Raw genomic sequence first — 18,308 nt, 5'->3', positions numbered from 1 at the left:
ATAAATACATGCATATACACTACTATCCAAAAGTTTAAGATCACCTAAGCTTATTTTGAAATAAACATCTACAAATTGGAAATAAGAGAGATTCTGGTGAAATATTTTATTAATGCATAGTTACATTCATTGGATGACATAATTAACTCAGTAACTAAACAAAACTGAAAAATCAGAGAAAAATTCTTTAATTATTAGACTCATCAAAATATCAACCCTTGGCCTTGATCCCTGCAGATCTGATTCTGGGCATTCTTTCAAGCAATGAAAGCAAATATTCACTGATGATATATTGCCACTCTTCTTGTAAGAGTGTCCAGAGGGTTTCTGCACTACTGGATTGTTGCTTTTTGACTCTGCAGTCCAATTCATCCTTTACAATTGTGATGGGTTGCAATCTGTGTTTTGGGCTGGCCATTCCTTTTCATTCAACTTTTTTACATCTATTTGTTACTGTAAATAGTTTTTGCATAGCTTAGAAGCATGTTTAGGATTGTTATCTTGCATCATCTTGAAATTATCACTGATCAGGCTTGTCAAAGATGGAATGGCATGATGCTGGAGGACACACTGATACCTATTTTGGTTCAGTATTCCTGTTACCTGATGAATATCCCCAACACTATTGCCTACAAAACACCTCTAGATCATCACACTTCTGCTGCCATGCTTTACAGTTGGAACTATACATTCAGGAGTCATCCATTCACCAATTCTTCACCTCACTTAAACTCTATGCTGGGATCCAAGGATTTCAAGCTTTGATTCATCAGTCCAGAGGATTCATTTTCATTGATCAACGGTCCAAGTTTAGTGTTTTCTGACCCATATGAGTTGCTTATATTTATTCACAAAGTGAACCAGTGGTTTTCTGGCAGTGCAATGGCCATTTAGACGAGCACCAATGAGTTATACGGCGCTGTCTTTGACAATCCTGTAAATAATAATAATAATGGTATTTTAGATAAGCTTAAAGCTTATGGCGATCGCCATGCAATGACTAAAGAAAACAGTCTAATAAAAGGGCATATAAGCGCTCGACAGAAAAAAATAAGGCTTTTCCTATCCGTGTGAGACTCGAACCCTCATCCCTTTGTTAATGCAACTAAGCATGTTACCTTTACACCTGCAAATTAGCCTCCCTGTTTCTGTCAAATTTAATAACTGTGTTAATTCATATTTGTTTTATGTAGTCAAACATTTTATATGCCTTTGGTGTGAATGGTTTTGTTATACGGCACTGTGTTTTACAATCCTGTAAATAATAATATTGGTATTTTGCATAAGCTTAAAGCTTATGGCAATCACTGTGCAATGACTTAGGAGAATAGTCTAATATATATACATATACATATATTGAACTCATACAGCAAATTATGCCGAATATGCTCCTTTGTCATTTCCATTGTAGCTTTGAAAAAATAACTGTTAAAATCGAACTGCACTCTTCAAAACTTGCACTAAGAATAAGGGCAAGGTAAAATTACTACCTGCTTTTATAGCAAGTTGATGCAGATAGTTTATTCCATCCCCCTCTGACTTTTAGTTTATGCAACTGAAAAGAACCACATTATTTATGAGATGGCCCAATATATATATATATGTGTGTGTGTGTGTGTGTGTTTATATTTTCAAATGTAACTTGCTAGCTTTAGTTTATGACGAGAAAGGTTTTTCTTCCTTTTTATCTTTCTTTTCTTATTTTTGTTCCTTGCTTTGGAAGAGATAGTGTCATATTGTATGTACTTTTGGTGGTTATACCCTGCAGGCTGAAGAGTCACATGGTAGCTGCCTTTTTTAGCCCTGAAACTGGTTGTACTGCAGCATAAGAACAAAATTTCAACTGGTAATTCACCACAGAAATGAAGAAGTATAGACATATTTCAGAACATTTTTTTCAATACTTATTAATAGTAAATCATAAGAAAGAAATAGAAATAGAAAAGAAAAAAAGAAGACCATTATATTCCAACAATGTAAGACAGGATGATTGTGGAAATCAGGTTGATTGAGACAAGAATTGTTGTCTGCAAACAAACTGTTGTCAGGAAACAAAACCTGCCATCTTCGTATTAGCCATGAGCAATAACCTCACACAAAATATTTGACACTAATTGGTCAATTAGAATGTGGCATCAACCAACAGTGGACAGAATCAACAACAGGAATGTATTTAGAACAAGAAAATGCACAAGGACTTTTGCATGAATATTAATACCAGCTTTTGCTAATGAGTGTGCAACACCCAGAATGTGGACAGTTTTGACTATTTTTGAACACTTTTAATAGTGAATATAATTGGAATATACACACTGGAATACATTCACAGAAAGTTAATAATCCAAGTTAATTCATGATACAAGTGAACCTGAGAAATTTTCTATCTAATAATTTGCACAGATCTAACTAGAAATCAACCTACCTACATCTCTTTTTTTTTCTCATCTCCATATTTATCTAATCTCTGTTTTCCAGCTTCCTGATATTTACATTTCCAGAAATATGAATATTTCCATACTAATCCAATAACTCTTCTTCACTCTCTGTTAGTGTGTATGTATATAAATATACGTATATGTGTGCGTGCGTAGACAGACAGATAGATAGATAGGCAGATAGACAGATATACATACATATGTATGTACGTATATATATATATATATATATATATATATATATGCATAGCTGTGTGGTAAGAAGATTGCTTCCCAACTACAAGATTCTGGGTTCAATCCCACTGCATAGCAGTTTGGGGAAAAATCTCAGGCTTACTAAGTCCTTCTGAGTGGATTTGGTGGACAGAAACTAAAAGTGGCCTATCATAAATATGTGTGTGTGTGTGTGTGTGTATGTATATATATATATATATATATATATATATATATACAGAGAGAGAGAGAGAGAAAGAGATAGATGTGTGTGTGTGTGTGTTTGTCCCCCACCACTGCTGGACAAACAGTGTTGTTTATTTTCTTGTAACAGTCAAGGTTTGGCAAAGAGACAGATAGAAGAGGTGGTAGACTTAAGACATTAAGTATTGGGCTCAATTTGTTCAACTAAAATTCTTCAAGGCAGTGCCCTGGCATTGCCACAATCTAAAGACAGAAACAAGTAATAATCTGGATCTCTTTGGTGTGTTTATATCCCTAATATGAAATGGGGATGTAAACACACCAACACCTTTGCAAAACGAAGTTTGGACACACACACACACTCTCATAGGTTCCATCCACCATATCCACACTCAAAGCTTCAGTCAGCCCAAGGCCGTAGTAGAAGACACTTGTCCAAGGTGTAACACTATGGGACTGAACCTGGAACCATGTGGTTGGGAAGTAAACTTCTTACCACACAGCCATGCCTGTGCCTATGGAACAGACATTACCAAACATTGTAGGGTCATGAGGAGACAAACATATACTATCCAAATCTAGCAAGTAAAATGTTTACCAGTAACAATCAAGAATGTGTACAATGAAAATAAATACATCAGATGAAAGGAATAGAAGAGAGGGTTTTGGGTTATGTCTTTTGCCAATGAGCACTAAATGGAAATAAGAAATGTAGAAGAAAATGAATTTGAAACTTGTATAAGGATTTTACAAAACCTACTTCCATTGCAACCATTGTGAAAAAGGAAAACAGAGATTGCCAAAGCTAAACCAGAAGTGAAGCCATAATGTGGATCTTGAAGAAAGTGGGTGAATTAGAGGAGGAGAAAGAGAAGGAAGTTGAGTGAAATAACAAAGGGGACAAAGTGAGAGAAGACCTTGATGAGAAGTGTGTGTGTGTGTGATGTGAAGTGTCGTTTAATGCAGGATGTTGTTACTTGTGTAGGTGTAAGATAACTTATAATATGTATTGGGGAATATGAAGTACATATATTTATTTATTCAGCGCTCATTCTTGCAATGTAATTAATCTGTTATGTAAGTGTAAATATATATATTGTGTAAACATACACATGCTACACAGAGACATTCATATACGCATGCACAAACACATATATACATGCACAAACCCATATATACATGCACAAACACATATACGCATGCACAAACACATATACACATACAGGGTGGCGAGCTGGCAGAATCGTTAGCACGCCGGGTGACATTCTTAGCAGTATTTTGTCTGCCGTTACGTTCTGAGTTCAAATTCCACTGAGGTTGACTTTGCTTTTCATCCTTTCAGGGGTTGATTAAATAAGTACCAGTTACGCACTGGGCTTGATGTAATTGACTTAAACTCTTTATCTGTCCTTATTTGTCCTCTCTATGTTTAGCCCCCTGTGGGCAATAAAGAAAGAAATATTTTCATACACACATATATGCATGTGTATATATATATATATATATATATATATACACCATACTGCTATATAACTTAGAGTGTGCTTCTTTTCTGGATTTATGCTTTACCAACAATACACACACACACACACACACACACACACACACACATTTATATAATTCATCCTCTGCACAGTGAACAGCAAGAATCAAAACAATGACTTGCATATTTCTATTTAATACTTTCTACTTGATTTGAACCTGAATATGTTGTTCCCTGATGTGTTTTGTCACTGAAGAACAACTTCTCCTTTTTGATGACTGCATGTTCATAACAGACTTGATTCATTAGCACATGGGACTCAATGCAGTCTCTCAACCTACTAGATACTGTAGCTAAGTTTTCCTCACATCATACTTACCATCTTTTTAAAAGGTTACACTAGATAATGTAGTCCTAGATACACTATCTATGGGAGTAAAATGAAACAGCTGAGATGGGGATATTTGAACATATGTCTCTTTACATGATCAGGGGACAAACAGCAATGCAACAACTCTGTTCCATATTTTCCAATCCTAAACACCATTAGCCCTTAAGAATCAATGCTTAATTTTATTCCCATTTGATTCAGTGACAGTCTAATAAAACTCCCACATAATTTGTTACATATTTCATATAGTTAACAGAACTGAAGTATTTATGATAAAGTGCCTGCTCCTAAAGTACAATGGCATGCTTAGAGCCTGGTTTTGATTCACAAACTTTAGTTGTCACACTTATCAATATTTATTCACTAAAACTCTTACAATCTAACTGCTGGCAGTACTGGTAGAAACTATTTTTTACTGATGAGGTCTGATAAGATTGAAACATGTTCAGAATTGTAACCAAATTTAGTAAAGATAAGACTTACTCCCCACTACATACCTATGGACTATCTTTAATTAATATCAATTTAAATTTCAGGATTGTCTACCCTGCTTTTCTCGATCCGGACTAATCATTAAGCTTATGCTTCTTTCACTTTACTGCAAGAGTAATTTCAATTAAGTAGCATTTCTTGGCCTAACTGCATAAGATATAGTTACATCCACTTTACTAGCAAACTGGGGTTTGGCATATTTTTTTCTTGGTAATCTTCCTCCTATGATCTTGCTTCACTAAATAACTCTCACAGGTTTAAATAACTGTTTATAAATATAGAACAGGAACTTATTGTTATTTTTGTTTTGGTATTTCCTTTGACTGTTCATTCTAAGTTCAAATGCTGATGAGGTCAACTTTGCCTTTCATCCTTTGGGGGTTGATAAAATAAATGCTAATTGAACACTAGAGGATGCTATCAACTTCCCTTCTCCTCAAAATTGCTGGCCTTTGCCAAAATTAAAAAGAATTGCTTTTTGTTTAGGTCACCAGGGAAGACCTGATTGATCAAATCTCGGATCAAATGCATTTTAGTTGTGATCCTTTTCTTTTTAAGGTATTGAGCTCTGCTTTATTTTCCTATTGTGACCTTCCCTGTTGGATGTACGATGAGAGAAATTTAGCTACAAATTTTTTTTTTTTTTTAATCAAAGTGATGACATAGAAGTCCTAAATAGTTCATTTGATTAAATGAGAAGGGAGAATTAATATCATAAACTGAACATATGCTTCTGTGTATCTGTAGTGGGACTCTATCCTTGTGTTGAACCAGTAAATTCTGGATGGCCATTAGATTTCTCTATTAAGCTACAGTTGAACAATCTTTTGTTTAGATCTGTATATATCCACAAAAATTCTCTTTCTACTAACTTAATTCTGAATTCAAATCATAGAAGAAAAAACAAAAGCACATCTTTTTAAAATATCTTTTAAAATTTTTCTAATCACTTCTTCTAACTTAATTATACAACCATAAGCCATTACTGAATTAGTTTTAAATCCATTTTGTTTCTTCTAACAATGAATAAAAGACCTCCAAGATTTTTTTCCCTTGAGATGTTTTCACAGAAATAGTGCATAAATTTGAATGAAATATTCTTGTTGTGAAATTACAACATTTACTACTATCAATGGTATTTACATATGTCTGAAATATATATTCAATAAATTCAGTTATTCGTACATTTAGAGAGTGTTATTTATGTCTGCTTTAAAGACTGACTTTGCTTGTTTATTGGATGAAACAATGCATAGAACTAACATTATCAGCAAAATTTGCATTTTCTTGAAGGCTGTTATAAAAGACAAACTTTTTCTAAATGTATTTCTGTTCACGTAAAAATATAAATAGATTTTATTGAAATACAGACCAAGGAAATGTTTAGAGTGACTAGTTAAGTTTATTGAATTCTTGAAATGAAGAACTGTGTTCAAGTCTCAGCTCCTTCCAAAAATATGTTTGTATTGTTGTGCAGCCCTGAATAAACCATGATTGGACAGATTTATGATTAAAGACATTCCAATGGTGACCAACCTATCTTTTTCTAGACACGGTGCATACAAAACCCCATCATCTGAGGTGTTTTTTTCCCCTAAGAGGTTGTTCCCTTGTCTTAACATCATGTGATGGTGGAAATATTTCCTTGCTTGGAAACAGGTGAGGATTGGTGACAGGAAAGGCATCAGGCTGTAGAAAATCTGCTTCAAGAAATTCTGTTTGATGCATGCAAGCATGGAATAGGGGGCATTCAAATGATGATGATGAAGTTGTAAACTGAGAAAGGTTTGGCTATTGTTTCAAGCAGGAAAGATTTGACTTCTATTTCTAGCAAACTGAAGCCTTCTCTAGACACCAAAATTAGCTTCAACATTTTTCATTGGCTCACAACCCCTTATTGGTTCTTGGCTACCTCACTTGTCTTATAACTCCTTCATTGGCTGAAGGTTCCTTTATTAGCTCAAATCTCCTTTGTAAAAACTGGGAGAGTTGTAGAGACAGTAGAAAAAAAGAGTAAATCACCACCACCATTTAATATCTGTTTTCCATATTGACATGAGTTGTATGGTGTGACACAAACCGATGAGTCAGAGGACTGCACTAAAGTTCAATGTCTGCTTTGGCATGGTTTCTATGGTTGGATGCCCTTCCTAATGCTAACCACTTCACAGAATGTACAGGGTGCTTTTTAATATGGCAGTAAGGTCACAAAGTAACTCATAAGACAAGACCCTCCCTCAACTGAGGAGGAGGTGTAGTATTGAGGGAGATGGCTTTATGCCAGATAATGAGAGGTTAAAGTGTGATAGGAGAACAGGAACTGGTATCTTGCTGTAGAGGAGACACATGGATACCCCAGCTGGAAAAGAGAAAAGATGGTGATGATGGGTGTTGGGACAGGAAAGGGAATATTAGAGAAGTAGAAGCACAAGTGATGTGAAATATGGATGATGAATGAGAGTTGTACAGTGACAGGGAGAAGGTTAGAGGTACATAGGGTGGGGAAAATGGAAAGAGTTATTTAAGTGGTTGGAGTTGTCATTGGTAGAATGAGAGAGTGTATAGTAGAAGAGTGTATGGGAAAGAGGCATTCAGTGAAAAATAAGATGCTCAGAGATGATACTAAGAAGGCAAAAAACAAGCAAATGGTTTCTAGAGAGACTGAGTTGGTGCATGAAAGGTGGGAGATGAAATGCATTCAGTTCCACTCTCATAGAATTACAGCAGCTGAATATAACCATCATGAGAGCCACTGCCTGATACTGCATCAGGGCATTTCTTCTTCTTCTTCTTACTATTATTATCATCATCATCATCATCATAAAGATATTTCGGCATCTAGTGTGCCTTCCACAGGCACTCTTCATTTTTTTTTTGCTTCTGTATACCTACTGGAGGAGTTACCTCAATCCTATAAAATATTACCAAAAATGAAGTAGATTGACAAGTTTATTTTTTGAACCTGTGGAAGGCACACTAAATGCCGAAATATCGTTCACTTGATAACAACGGCACTCTTCTTATTTTTGCTTCTGTATACCTACTGGAGGAGTTGCCTCAATTCTTTAAAATATTATTATTATTATTATTATTATTATTATTAAAGTGGTAAGCTGGCAAAATCGTTAGCATGCTGGGCAAAATGCTCAGCAGAATTTTGTCTGCCTTTATGTTCCGAGTTCAAATTCTGTCAAGTTTGATTTTGCCATTCATCCTTGCGGGGTTGATAAAAAAAAGTACCAGTTGAGCACTGGGGTCATTGTAATCAACTTCCTCCTTTACTGAAATTGCTGGCCTTGTGCCAAAAATTTGCAACCCTCCTCCTCCTCGTCCTTCTTCCTTTTCTTCTTCTTCTTCTTCTTCTTTTTCTTCTTCTTCTTCTTCTTCTTCTTCTTCTTCTAGAAAAAATGTAAAAAACACAAACTGAAATTCTAAACATAATCATGATAATTATACTTTATTTATCCTTAATGTTCTCTAGTTTAAACTATTTATATTCATATGCTATTAATACACTTTATAAAGCATTTTCTAAATAATACATCTTTTGACTTTATGTAAAAAAACAGTCTGCTTAAACGATTTTCATTTGATTTAACTATTGAGTTAGATGAATACAGTGAAGCTGAGGCACCAGTTTGGATCAAGACAATATTGTAGAACTAATAAAGCCATAATAGCTGTCTGTGATGGAAGATTAAGTTATTCTGGTGTTGTTCTTATTACATTCAAACTATTTTGAGATGTTTCAAGTCAAAAGTACATGCTAGCTATCTTGGCAGACAAATGTCATTCTGAGTGGGTGGGAGTAGTAATAACAGCAGCGGCAGCAGCAGCACTGTCACTGTCACTATAAGCACCACCAGCAACAGTAGTAGTAGTAGTAGTAGTAACAACAGCAGCAGCACTGCCACTGTCACTATAACCACCAGCAGCAACAGTAGTAGTAATAGTAGCAGTAGTAGTAGTAATAACAGCAGCATCAGTAGTAGTAGTAGTAGTAGCAGTAGCAGCAGCATTGTTATCCTCATCATCATCACCGTCATTAAGGCAGAGAGCTGGCAGAATTGTTACTGTGCTGGGCAAAATTCTCAGTGGCATTTTGCCCATCTTTATGTTCTGTGTTTAAATCCTACTGAGGTCTACTTGGCCTTTCATCCTTTCGGGGTTGATAAAATTGCATCCTGGGGTTGATCTAATCGACTGCACCCCCTCCCCACTCCCCCCCCCCCCCCGCAAAAAAAAAAAAATTTCGAGCCTTGGGCCTAGAGTAGAAACGAATATTTTAAGGTGGCGAGCTGGCAGAAATGTTAGCATGCTGAGCAAAATGCTTAATGGTATTTCGTCTGTCTTTACGTTCTGAGTTCAAATTCCGCCAAGGTCAACTTTGCCTTTAATCCTTTTGGAGTGAACTGGGGTTGATCTAATCGACTGGCCCTCCATCCCCCAAAATCTCAGGCCTTGCACCTAGAATAGAAAAGAATAAAATAAGTACCAGCTGATGATCCTTGGGGCCAATGTAATCAACTTCTTCCCACCTCCAAAGTTACTGACCGTTCACCAGAATTTGAAACCATGATTATTATTATTATTCTTTTAATCTTTTGTTCTTTATACTTGTTTCAGTCATTTGACTGTGGCCATGCTAGAGCACTGCCTTTAGTTGAACAGATTGACCTCAAGACCTCTTTGTAAGCCTAGTACTTATTCTATCAGTCTCTTGTGCTGAACTGCTAAGTTACATGGACGTAAACAAACCAACATTAGTTGTTAAGTGATGGTGGAGGGACAAACATAGACACACAAACATCATCATCATCATCATCATCGTTTAACGTCCACTTTCCATGCTAGCATGGGTTGGACGATTTGACTGAGGACTGGTGAAACCGGATGGCAACACTAGGCTCCAGTCTGATTTGGCAGAGTTTCTACAGCTGGATGCCCTTCCTAACGCCAACCACTCAGAGAGTGTAGTGGGTGCTTTTACGTGTCACCCGCACGAAAACGGCCACGCTCGAAATGGTGTCTTTTATGTGCCACCCGCACAAGCCAGTCCAGGCGCACTGGCAACGATCTCGCTCGAAAATCCTACAGGAGCCAGTCAGGCGGTACTGGCAACGGCCACGCTCAAAATGGTGCATCTCATGTGCCACCCGCACAAGAACCAGTCCAGGGGCACTGGCAACGATCTTACTTGGCTTGCCGGGTCTTCTCACGCACAGCCCATTTCCAAAGGTCTCGGTCCGTAGTCATCGCCTCGGTGAGGCCCAATGTACGAAGGTCTTGCCTCACCACCTCAGCCCAGGTCTTCCTGGGCCTACCTCTTCCACGGGTTCCCTCAACTGTTAGGGTGTGGCACTTTTTCACGCAGCTATCCTCCTCCATTCTCACCACATGTCCATACCAGCGCAATCGTCTCTCTTGCACGCCACAACTGATGCTTCTAATGTTCAGCTTTTCTCTCAAGATACTTACACTCTGACGGGTATTCACATTGACATTACACATCCAACGGAGCATACTGGCTTCATTCCTTGCGAGCTTACGTATGTCCTCAGCAGTTACAGCCCATGTTTCACTGCCATGTAGCATGGTTGTTCGTACGCATGCGTCATACAGTCTGCCTTTTACTCTGAGTGAGAGTCCCTTTGTCGCCAGCAGGGGTAAGAGCTCTCTAAACTTTGCCCAGGCTATTCTTATTCTAGCAGCTACACTTTCAGCGCACCCACCCCCACTACTAACTTGGTCGCCCAGATAGCGGAAGCTATCGACTACCTCTAGTTTTTCACCCTGGAATGAGATAGAAGTTGTTTCCTGTTTGTTTGCAGTCTTTATTGCACCTGAACATCTGCCACAAACAAAAACTAACTTGCTAGTTAACCTGCCTTTGATGTTGCTGCACCTCTTATGTGTCCATAGCTTGCACCGGGTACATCTTATAGAGTTACTACCTACTCCTTTTCTACATACTGAGCAGGGCCATCTACCTGAAGGGGTTTGTGTTTTATCTACCTTCCTACTTATTAGGATTTTGGTTTTAGCTAGGTTGACTCTAAGGCCCTTCAATTCTAGACCTTGCTTCCACACCTGAAACTTCTCCTCTAGTTCTGATAGTGACTCCGCAATTAGGGCAAGGTCATCAGCATAGAGGAGCTCCCAGGGGCAACCTGTCTTGAACTCCTCTGTGATTGCCTGGAGGACTATGGTAAATAATAGGGGGCTGAGGACGGAACCTTGGTGGACCCCTACCTCTACCCGGAATTCATTGCTGTACTCATTTCCAACCCTCACCTTACTGGCCGCATCTCTGTACATGGCTCGCACAGCTCTCACTAGCCATTCTTCTATCCCAAGTTTCCTCATTGACCACCAGATAAGGGATCGGGGGACCCTGTCAAAGGCTTTCTCCATGTCAACGAAAGCCAGGTACAGAGGTTTATCCTTGGCTAGGTATTTCTCTTGCAACTGTCTCACTAGAAATAAGGCATCAGTAGTGCTTTTACCTGGCACGAACCCAAACTGCATCTCATCTAAATTGATTCGCTCCCTAATTAGTTGGGCTATGACCCTCTCTGTAACTTTCATAACCTGATCTAACAGCTTGATGCCTCTGTAATTATTTGTATCTAAAGCGTCCCCTTTACCTTTGTAGCAGTTGACTATGATGCTGCTACACCAGTCATAGGGTATGACTCCTTCGTGTATCACCTGGTTCGTAATACGGGTGACTAGGCTATAGCCAACACTGCCAGATATTTTGAGCATCTCTGCAGTGATTCCTGATGGGCCGGGGGCTTTCCCGGTCTTCATACTCTTAATTGCTTTATCTACCCTGGTACTATCAACTCGGATAGCTGGTCCCTCTATTGGGTCGACATAAGGCAGGCTCTCTTTCTCCCATTCATTCTCTTTATTAAGCAATCTATCGTAGTGGCATCTCCAGACCTCTTTCTTTGCATCCTCATTTAATGCAAGCGTACCATCATCCATGCGAACACATTTCTCTCCTACAACATCACTATTCTCTCTCCTACACTGTCTTGCAACCCGAAATACCTCGAGTCTTTGGTCCTCACGGCGCAGAACATTGGCAAATCTTTCCTTATCTGCTTCCCCTCTGGCTAAATAAACCTGTCGCCTAGCCTCCCTTCTGGCACATTGGTACAATTCCCTGCTACCACCGTTCTTCCAGTCCTTCCAAGCTTGTTTCTTTTGTCTAATAGCCCTGTCTACCTCCTTGTTCCACCACCACGTTACTCTGGGTTGGGAGGGGACCTTACACCACCCACAAATCTGGTCGGTGGCTTTCAACAGGTTGTCCCGCAGAAATCTCCAATTGTCTTCCACGTTGTATGATGCTATATCCCCTTCTATTTCGTTAAATGCTTCAAGTAACTTGTCTCTAAGTCTCTGTCCGTTTGCAGGGTCTTTAAGCTTCCACACCCTTCTTCTCCAAGCCTGTCTAATTCTGGGCACCCATTTTGCCTTGATCCCAAAGTCGCTAACTACTAATCTATGTTGTGGGGTACATTCTTCGCCAGGGTAGGTTTTGGCATTTATAAGCCGCCCTCTTTCCCTATTTCTGGCGAGGATGTAGTCGATTTGGCTAGAGTGTCTGCCGGAGCGGTAGGTGACTAGGTGACTGGCAGGTTTCCTGAAGTTGGTATTGCAGACCATAAGATTGGTTGCATCACAGAACTCCAGCAGTCTGGTTCCCTCCTCGTTGCGGGAACCGAAGCCATAGCCTCCATGTATGCCATGGAAGCCCCCAGCACGACGTCCGACATGACCGTTGAAGTCTCCAGCCACAAAGAGAAGGTCCCTGTCACTCGTCGACGAGGTAGTTTGCAAGAGGGTGTCATAGAATTGGTCTTTCAGACCATCTGGTAGCCCAGGTTGAGGTGCATAGGCTGAGATGACAGTAGCTAATCTATGATGAAGCACTAGTCTGATCTTAAGTACTCTGTCACTTACTCTAACGACCTCGATTACCTTATCCACCCATTTCTCCGCTAGAAGTATTCCTACGCCCCCGACCCCGTCAGTGTTCCCTGCCCAGAAAATCTTGTACCTGTGTTCTTTGCCTGTGAGGAACCTTGCAGAACCTCCTCTCCATCTTACTTCCTGGATGCAGCACATATCTACGCATCTCCGTTCAAGCATCTCAACAATTTCACCAGATCTACCTTTCAGCGTACCGACGTTGAGAGTGCCAATCCTAACAGTATGGGTGTTGGGGGTGTGGGCCTGTAGCCTGGGAAGGGGAGAAGCATACAAAGTGGTGGTAGTAGTATTAGTAGGAGCAACAGCAGTAATTGTGTACAAAATGCCTTCAGTTGTTGATTAAGATCTTTGATATGCTTGTAGTACCCAAGATGCAATCAGTAACCCACCCAACAGTTTCAATGAGCTTTCTTTATCCATATTACAGCAATTATTTTGATGGAGCTTTCAATATTTGCTGCAAGAACTACAGCAAGTTATACTTTCACCCTGCACAAAGCACGGCTGTATGGTTCAGACGCTCATCCCACAGCCCCTTTGTTCTAGGTATGATCCCAATGTGTGGTACTTTGGACAGGTCTCTTCTAGAACCTGGACAGGTGCCATATTTTCTACAAGACAAAAAGAGTCTCTCATCTCTACTCCTAGCAGAGTGTACTGGTTGCATTTTCTTGTGGTACCAGCACAAAGAAGGATTGCTATGTCCAAGTCAAGACTATTGGGACTCCTTTAATTTGTCTTCATTTGCTTGTTGTGAAGTGGTTGTTGTTATGAAGGACATCCAGCCACAGAAACTATGCCAAAACTGAAGTATCTCAGCAGGACATGGTCAGTCTAGGACGTGGTCCATTTAGGAAGACTTTAACACCAGTGTGAACTGATTTGGATCCTGTTGAACTGGCCAATGCTTATTGGCATGGAGAATAAAAGCAAAATGTTTATGAGGATCTAAGTAGCTGTCTAGCAATCTGTTCGTTTACCTGTCTGTCTGTCTCTCTCTCACTCAACCTCCCACCCTGTCTCTCTCTCTCCTTTTGTCTGTCTGTCTGTCTGCACCTCTCTCTCTCTCTCTCTCTCTCTCCCCTGGATGTGTTATAAGAGAATGATGTATTATTGCTCTGATAAGCGATAAATCATGTATGAAGGATGTCAGCTGAAATGTGTAAGAAGAAAGATTATGTTATGTATAAATGACATGTTTGGAGGATAATGGATAGGTAAGCAAGGCAGTGCCAAGATATTTGAGAGAAAGGAAACTGTGGAAGAGGAAGACCAGAGCAGATGTAGATGTTCAAGCTGATTTCAGGATGTTGAACCTGACACAAGAGATGACAAAAGAATACAACAAATGGCAAGATATTGAGCCACCCAACACATGCAAGCATAGGAAAAATGGATGTAAAATACATATGTACATACATATATATATATACACATACCTTTTATCTTTTACTTGTTTCAATCATCAGACTGCGGCCATGCTTGGGCACCACCTTGAAGAATCTTTAGTTGAATGTGTCAACCCTAGTACTTATGTATTTTTTTAAAAGCCTCGTACTTATTCTATTGACTTTTTTGTTGAACCACTAGGTTCTGAGGGATGTAAATACCAGGACTGGTTGTCAAGTGGTGGTGGAGGACAAACAGACACACACACACATGCATGCACACACACATATATACATATTTATGATGGGCTTCAGTTTCTGTCACTAGGCTTTAGTCAGCCCGGGGCTATAGTAGAGGACACTTGCCCAAAGTGCTATGCAATGGGACTGAACCTGGAACCACAAGGCTGGGAAGCAAGCTTCTTACCGCACAGCCATACCTGCACCTATATATATATATATATACATATATATATATATATATATATATATATATATATATATATATATATATATATATGGGAGAATGTACGAAAAAAACACAACAGACGAGGACAGGTGGTGTAGACAACAAAAGGATGTATTAGTTTAATGCTCGGAAATAGAGAAAGTCTTTAACGTTTCGAGCTACGCTCTTCAACAGAAAGAATACGGAGAAAACAAGAAGAAAAACCCGGAGAAAAAAAATTGAATGGTGTTTGGTCAGCGATCTTATATGTATATATATATACATGTGTGTGTGTATGTATATATATATATATATATATATATATATATCCTGAGACCCCCTTCGGTCATGACTGACCATGGGATTGCACCTAGAAAGTTACCCTCCCAGGCACAAGTCCGAGCAATGTTTTTTATGGAAGACCATCAGTCGCCCATGCATACCGGCCTCCCCTCTACACACCACTGATGTTATCCAAGAGAAAGGCAAAGGGGCCGATACAGCTTGGCACCTGTGACGTCGCAACTCATTTCTACAGCTGAGTGAACTGGAGCAATGTGAAATAAAGTGTCTTGCTCAAGAACACAACACGCAGCTTGGTCTTGGATTCAAACTCACAATCTCACAATCGTAAGATCGATGCTCTAACCACTGAGCCATTCTAATATAAGGATAAAAGTTTATTAAAAAATTTCATCAGTGTCCATGATATGAAAAATACCTTTTAAGGTAAAAATTATAAATACAATTATAAAGAAGGGCAAAAGGAAAAAAAATTCTTTGCCAATATGCTGAAAAATAGATGCTTAATTGTCTAATCACATGAAATATTTCCACTTATCGAAATGAGAAAAGCAAGCTAACAGAAATTCATAAAAATATTTGGATATATTTGGGGTACTTAAATGTATTCATGACTTTGCATCTGTTATTCTGCAGGTATGTCTAAGTATTTCATTATTTTCATTTTGTGTTCCTCATTAATGAAGGAAGAATCCTTTTTGGATTAATCCAAAAGTCGGAACTGATTTGGGGATAACTATATTTTTATGAAATTTGGTTAGCTTGCTTTCCTTGTTTTGACACGTGGAGTAATAATGTAAATGAAAATATTTTATGCGGTTGGATGATTTAGCCTCTATTTTTCAGCATGTTGGCAAAAAAGACTTTTTTATTTTTGCCCTTATTTAGAAATATACATACATATATATGTGTGTATATATATATATGTGTGTGTGTGTGTATACATGTATATATATATATATATATCCACATGTATATATACATATGCAGATACATATATCATCATTTAACGTCCGCTTTCCATGCTAGCATGGGTTATATATATACATATACATATATGTACATATACATATATATATATATGCATATACATATATGTGCATATACATATATATATACATGTACACACACACACACACATATATATATATATATATATATATATCCACTTATATATATATACGCACGCATAAATATACATACACTCACACACACACATATTTATATGCACATATACACACACACATATATATATATATATATACATATATATCCACATATATATATATATATATATATATATATATATATAATAATTTTTTTCCAGAGGATGTAGCAACCGTTACCAATATAGCATAAGAACTTACCTTAGGAGATCATTAATTAGATTCCTTAAGGGTCGTTCTCACAGTTTATATTTATATCATAAGATTTTTAAACTTTTAAATTTTCATATTCAAAAGAGACAGAGACTTCAAATTCGATATATCGATTTATTCACCACTCTATGTTAACATTTCTATGCCAAACTTATCCAGTGACTGGTCCATTGGATTTAGACGTTTGGCACTTCTTCAGGAGTGGTTACCTTTCGAATAAAACACGAAAAAACACATACATAACTATTATTGGGTCTTTAGGACATCGTTAGCTTTCGTGTTTGTTATTATAGGGGAGATAACTCCTTAATTTTCTATTTTTATTGCTCTCCTGTGGATTTCCACTAGATTAATTATTTTGTTTATTTCTCTTTACTATACTATATTACCCGTATATATATGCATACATACACATGCACACACACATACATACATATATATACACATATATATATATATATATATATATATATATATATACATACATATACACACATATATATACCCATACATATATACACACATACATACAAATACAACACACATACATATATACATACACATGCACACACACATATACGCACACACATATATATACATATACATACATACATATACACACACAGATATATATACACACATATATATATATATATATATATACATATATACATACATACATATATATACACATACCCACACACACACACACTCTCTTTTATGCACTCATCCATATATGCATAATTGCACATACATGAGACATCATGCTGTACTTCATCACATCTTGAGATCATTTATACCAACGAAATGTACCTCTTATGATATGCGTACATTTCAGAGCATTATTCTTTACTTTATTAATCAATTTATCCTTAGAGAAGAGTATGTGGTACAGTTCCACCGTATATATATACACACACACACATATACACACACGTATATACATATATATATATATATATATATATATATATATATATATATATATATATATATATGTATACACACACATATGTATACATATATATACACACACACATGCACATACACACACACACATATACGTTAACTGTATATGATATGGAGCACAGCAACTAGACAGCTGAAATTTTTCATAAAGGCATATGTTTTAAGATTAAGTTCATACATTGTTCTACTTTTTGCAGATATTTTTAATATTATTAACTAAGAATATTGTATAACCCCAAGTATTGCTGTAATGATTGGAAAAGGTTACTGATTAGAAAAATAATTAATTTAAAGCAATTATGTAAATTAGTACCACATTAGGAAACAAACCACGTGTTCCTAAAAAGCGAAGAAAATATGTTTGGCTATAATTTTATTTTAGCTTCTTAGTTGTTTGGCACATTTTTAAGAATTCCAATTTTAAACATCTTCAGGATTAGCTTTGTTGCAGCAATTTTGTGTGAGTCATCATTCCCTGACCAAATGAAGACAGTCAGCATAGTTTTAAAGCAATTTACCCCAAATACTATGAATTTATGTGATCATAAATTAGCAATTAATTAAAATATTTATTAGCAACAGAGGCAATATTAATA

The 18,308-nt window shown here is 37.5% G+C and overlaps 2 long non-coding RNA genes across 2 annotated transcripts in view; one reads left to right on the top strand and one right to left on the bottom strand.

Annotated features, from left to right (window-relative positions):
- Positions 1 to 18,308, top strand: part of LOC149131497 (uncharacterized) — a 206,924-nt gene that overhangs the window by 92,031 nt on the left and 96,585 nt on the right. The window lies entirely within an intron of this gene.
- Positions 92 to 17,195, bottom strand: LOC149131498 (uncharacterized). The gene is made up of 2 exons (XR_016237757.1): positions 16,732 to 17,195; positions 92 to 934 (listed from the first exon to the last, which is right to left on the bottom strand). It is a non-coding gene; the product is annotated as an uncharacterized LOC149131498 (long non-coding RNA).

Source organism: Octopus bimaculoides, chromosome 21 (genome assembly GCF_046866305.1).
Source record: "Octopus bimaculoides isolate indiv1 chromosome 21, ASM4686630v1, whole genome shotgun sequence".
In the NCBI taxonomy this organism is placed as follows: Eukaryota; Metazoa; Mollusca; class Cephalopoda; order Octopoda; family Octopodidae; genus Octopus; species Octopus bimaculoides.
The sequence above is the reverse complement of the archived record's forward strand: the minus strand, read 5'-3'. Positions and strand labels throughout refer to the sequence as shown.